This window comes from Macrobrachium nipponense, chromosome 3 (assembly GCF_015104395.2).
Source record: "Macrobrachium nipponense isolate FS-2020 chromosome 3, ASM1510439v2, whole genome shotgun sequence".
Classification (NCBI taxonomy): Eukaryota; Metazoa; Arthropoda; class Malacostraca; order Decapoda; family Palaemonidae; genus Macrobrachium; species Macrobrachium nipponense.
The window spans coordinates 124,206,789-124,212,365 of NC_087202.1; the positions used below are offsets into that span (position 1 = coordinate 124,206,789).

The 5,577-nt window shown below is 44.2% G+C and overlaps 1 protein-coding gene across 2 annotated transcripts in view; it reads right to left on the bottom strand.

Moving 5' to 3' along the window:
- Positions 1-5,577, bottom strand: part of LOC135222037 (lanC-like protein 3) — a 55,058-nt gene that overhangs the window by 12,368 nt on the left and 37,113 nt on the right. The gene's annotated exons all lie outside the window — the stretch shown is intronic.

Genomic DNA, 5,577 nt, shown 5'->3' on the forward strand with positions numbered 1-5,577 from the left:
TCTAGTGCCAGAAGAAAGGAGCGCAGAGCAAAAAGGCGATTCAGTCCCGAAGGACGAATGCCTGACAGTCCAACCTGGTCTCATGTTACACGATCATCGGGGGTGTATCAACACAACCGACTTCGTCAACAAGAAACTCAGGGCTACCAAATGTCGCCTGATCTCGCATGAGTGTCTGACTCAGAGAAAACAGGTGAGACAAAAAGTAGATGGTGAGCGAGTTTCAAGATTCCACAGAACTCAAAGATCGTGAAGGGCTTTGTTGTTTGACAGAAGCAAATTTCTGAGCCCAAACGCCGTCAACAACATATTTGTGTATTCTTTAATAGTTGTGACTGCCAGCTTATCCCATTCTTCAGACGGAAAGGGAAGAAGGTGATCTTATTCCTGTCAACATCTCGATAGTCTGAACGTAGTCAGACTCAGAGCGGAGAGGTTATAGGTACCTTTCGTGTTAGAGTAGACCGACTCTCTCGTAAAAGGTCCTTGGAAAATGAACTAGGAAGGACGTGACCTCTGTGAATCCAGGATCTAGAAGGCCAACAAGGGGTGATCAGCGTCATTGTCGCTCCCCGTGACGTCTTAAATCATCTTATTACATTTCCTAAGCGTTTGAAAAAAGGGGAAAAGAGACTAAACATCCATCCCCGTTCAATACCATAGGATGGCCTTTAATGCTACCGCTCCCGGATCGAGAATAAGGGAGCAGAGAAGAAACCTCTTCGTCCTCAACCTAGCGAAGAGATGAATGAAAGGATGTCCTTAAAGTCTCCACAACTCTCAACATACTTCTAAACAAAGATTCCACTTGGAAGTCAGTACGTAGTTGCTGCCGCCGTTCGAGAAGATTCGTACGGACTTTTGCAATCCTGTAACGAACCTCTAGAGGATCGTTACGTTCTATGCCTGTTGATATAATACACTCTTTCTCGTAAACTCGAACAGGGACCGAGAGAAGATACTTCTTAAGATATGAGAGAGCTGTGGAATATCCGAGTTGATCTGGACCACTGGTTCCAAAAACTCGTTTCGAGGACTGGAGGGACGACCGAATTGCTTTTACTTCTTTCAGATTAAGATCCAGGACATCTGAAACCCTCTCCAGATGTCCGGCACATTCTCTCTATCACCTCAGGTGATACTTGATGCACTGAGAGATGTTCAGAATCATTCCTAGATCTTGGATAAAATTTCAGTTTTCCGGTAGGAAAAAACTGTAGAGGTCTGAATTGCAGTCTATTCAGGGAAACAAACTTCTTCAGGAAGGAAATGGTCCCCAGCATGCTCATCCATTCCCTCACCGAGTATGCTTACTTCCCTAATAAGGCTGCGCTTTGCCTAAGCAGGAGAACAATAATAGTGCAATGTTGCAGTAGACTCGTAGTCCTACACCGTGCGGTAACGAGCACCGAAAGAAGTAAGAGATATCTCTGTTGAACATAGTAAGGCAAAACAAATGCAATGTTTATTCATTCATGTAAGAAATCCCCTCAATCTTAGGCTAAAGTCCGTGATTGTAGGGCAGAGATACAGTTAGTCAGTCAAACCCGCAGGAGAGAGAGACGTAACCGCCAGCACAGAGATACGGTTAGTCAGTCAATCCCGCAGGAAAGAGAGACGTAACCCACCGCGCATGACAGCGAACGAGCTGCTACTGGCTCGGTTGGACTGGAGGACAGTGACAGCAGCTTACTTTCGTCGTCTCGTCTCTTACCGATATGCCTAGGTTGCCAGCTACTCTATTCTACGAAGAAATATGTCCGTTATTTTTTGAGCAGAAAGAGACTCTCAAGCTGGTATATTTAAGCGAAACAGAAAACGCTAAATATAGAGGTGCGTTTGTGTCGTCATAACACTACCATACAACGGTAAAAGATAAATCGGAAACTCCTGGAAGGCTGCAGGGAGTAACGATTAAATGTCCTTAAAATAATAGACAATAGACCTCTCGGTTGCCATCTGAAGAGGTAACTACAGCAAGCGTATATGACTTGAACCAACCAGTAGTAAAATAACGCAAGGCAAAATATGATATTGTTATGATACAATAAAGTTTGTTCATACTTACCTGGCAGACATATCTATAGCTGAATTCGGAAATACAGCTACATACATATCTGACAGGCAAGTTTCATGAACAAATCTTAGAGAATCGAAGCGGACAGCTCAAGCTTCTTATGTTATCAGACATAAGCGTTCATTGACGTAGTCTACAAGTCTATTTCTTGTACGAGTCTGCGATTGATGAATGAGAGCTCTTCCGAATCTTGCCAATAAGAGCTTATCCGCCTATGCAATATAAAGTTATTGAGATGTTTGTCAATGAGAACTAACCCATTTACGGGACAAAGAGATATTTTGTCAAAGAGGGGATACCCACTTACTTGACAAAACGATAGTATAATGTCAATGGGGGAAAGTCACTGAATTGACAAAATGTAATGCAGGAAGTCGAGCATATTATTTTTCCGATTCACGTATCAATCGAGGAAGGGGCAAGAATCCTGTTAAGAGACTGGGCTTACGGCAGGTAGGACCCCGATGTTCAACTTCGGCAGCGTAGTCCCGAACTAGGAACTAACAAAATCTATCATCTGAAAAGCCCCTTCAGATGGACTAAAAAGCTTGCAACCTAAATTTATTGGCAGTATGGCAAAGGAAGTCCTGTCTTGCGCTTTCCTGAAGAGCGTCCTCTTGATGAGTGCCTTTGCAAGAATCCTACCGAACGTTTCGAGCATCATGATTTGGAGGGCGTCGAGCTTTTACATAACCCGTAACTGCCTTATCGCAAAGTCTTGACTGCGGTAGAGCAAACGAGATCTTCCCTTGAGCTTTCCTTAACTCCATCTACCTTTGCGAAAAGCAAAATAAATTGACAGAGACCTCTTGAATTCACGAAACCCGAGGTCTTGCTGGGTTTCGAAGACGAAGTTGTCTGTTCAATTTAAGCTTCCTCCGAAGCACTGCTTACTTCACATTCTTGCAGGTGAGGTAGAAGGTATCACCGAAGGTAGAGATAAAAATTCTTAAGGCCCAAATCGTAAACAAGAGCTTGAAGAGTTCAACAGAAACGTTCAGCCAGGTGACACACCTGGCGCGCGCTGGCGCGCGCTCGGCGTCCACTGATGTGCGCTTGGCGTGCACCCGCGCGCGCCTGGCGTCCATTCGAGCGTCCCGTCCAAGCCGAGCGTCAAAAGAAGCGTGCAGAAAAGCATCACGCTCCTGACAGGCGTCAAAACAAGCGAGAGAAACTGCCTTCAGGGAAGAGCGAGATACATCTTGGAGAGAAATCCGACTGCACGAAGCAGTCTCAGGAGAAGGGTTGATAGTGTGAGAATACGAGGGGCGAGGGAACGCCTTCTTATTCTCACAGAAACAAAGCTCGGACATCCGCTCTCAAAAGCGTCCTGCTACTATGACTTCTTTTTCGTATTTCTCGGTGGAAAGACGTACATGTGATCAGGCGACGTTCGCCTTCTTACTTCTCACTGAAACGCATAACGAGAGAGAGAGAGGACATGAAGCATCCTCTTCTATAAAGCTTCTATCTAGAGGGCGCGAGTCCTTCCGAAAGCTCCAACCCCTGCGTGGGGAGGACGCTTCGGAGGACGAGAAGCAATCCTTCAGGATTCGTGCACGTGCACGCACTTTGGCAGACTGGGAGTATCTTCAGGTCTGCCGAAGGCACGTCAGATCGGTGGGGGTTCCTCGTAACCCTCCTTCGGCTTTCGACATGCTCTCTCCCTGTGTTCCTGGGAGTCAAGCAGAGGTCCCGGCCTAGAGGCGAAATAAGGCCGATCTGACGCACCCTCCACTACACTTACCCACTTCACTTTTGCTCTCTAAAGCAAGCACTTTCGATTCTAAGTTACGAATCGAAAGAGTATTAGAGAAAGGGCAATACCCTCTACAGACACTTTTTCACAACAATGAAGGAGAGCGAGCACCTCTCGCAGACATATTCATAGCCCGTAGGCCATACTACAGGGTTAAGCAAAATAAAGTCTACAGGAAGGTTAGCAGGTTCACTACCCTGACTTTTGTTTACAGATTAATTGCGTACATACGAATCATATGTCTTCCTTACGGAATTAGAGATGTTTACTGATTAATTGCGTACATACGAATCATACGTCTTCCTTACGGAATTAGACAAAGTCTCACACTCCTTACATGACAAATCTCAACAAAGAAGCAAGACCCATACCCCTTGTGCATACCAAGTGCGGATCTACCGAAGCTTTCGGTAGTCACACCCTATCTTTGCAGACAACACCCTCTGAAACTAGCCTAACTAGATTCAGATATCTTATGCAAAAATGAATCAAATTCAAATCAATTTAAGATAGCGTATGCCTAGCCACAAATCCAAGTAAATAAATCAAAAGACAATTAGGATACTTAGCGGCAATGAAGTTTCCAAAATCCTAAGACGGAGGTACTGAAAACAGGTGTTTCCAGTACCGGCGACAGAAAAATTATGAATAGAAAATGGGAATGGTTCCTGATACCCGCCTCCCAGCGGCGGGAATGGGTACTAACCACCTGGCCGACCACTGCGTGTGCCGGAAGTTTTTGAAATTCTGTCGGACTTGTCAGAAAAATACAGCACTATATATTAAAAATCTGACCAGGTCAAGTTTCATGAACAAATTGAAAGCTGTTTTTGTTTACCTTCCCAAAGACCACAAACTGCAAGCCAATTGGGTAGAAGGGGACCTTGTTTTCACACGGAGGAGTCAATGACTGATCAGAGGCACCTAATACCCATGGATCTGTTCTGATCTCTTGCTATGGTATTCAGAATTCCAAGCAAAAGGTCCCTATTCATGGAAGAACTTTCCCAGGGAAAGTACCTTTTTCACTTCCTCCTAACACTCTATCCTAGGGTTTCACTGTCACCCATCCCCATTACTTGGATAAAATATGTGACTAGTTGATGTAGAAGAATAAACACTCTTAAGGCATCACTGCCAATCTTTGTTACTTAAGTTATGGATGATGAGACAGAAATAACCATTGGGTACTTATGTTGAGTGCCAAGTACTACTGAGTCTTGATGACACACTACCATATATAAAGCAGCATTACCCCAATGAAAGAATGGAATAATGGCCTTGAGGAAAGCACCCTGCTACTAATTGGCTATATTAAACAATGACCTAACTTACTCTGAAAGCAAAATACCTGTGTAGTGCCTACTCTAACATATGTAGATGGGTAAGCAATTTCTGAAAAGTCTTATAAACTGTCTACCGTTTCATTGTGAAGAAAGGCAAGACGCCAGTTTGCACTACACTACAAACTCCATTACCAATGAGGGATGCCAACGGTAAATGGAATAGTCCTGGGTCGTGTAAAAGTGAAGTACACCTGTTGTCCTGAAGTATATATATAAATGAAGGCAATAAGGAATTTGTTACATCTCTTGTTTGTTTAAGGGCTCCAGGTAAAACACACTTGGTGGTGTCATCAAAACTGGAGATGCTCTTGACACTGGCTACAGCAGTTTTTCCCTTAGGATCTCTTGGCTACTCCATGACAAAGAAAAAATCCCATTTCCACAATAATTTTTAT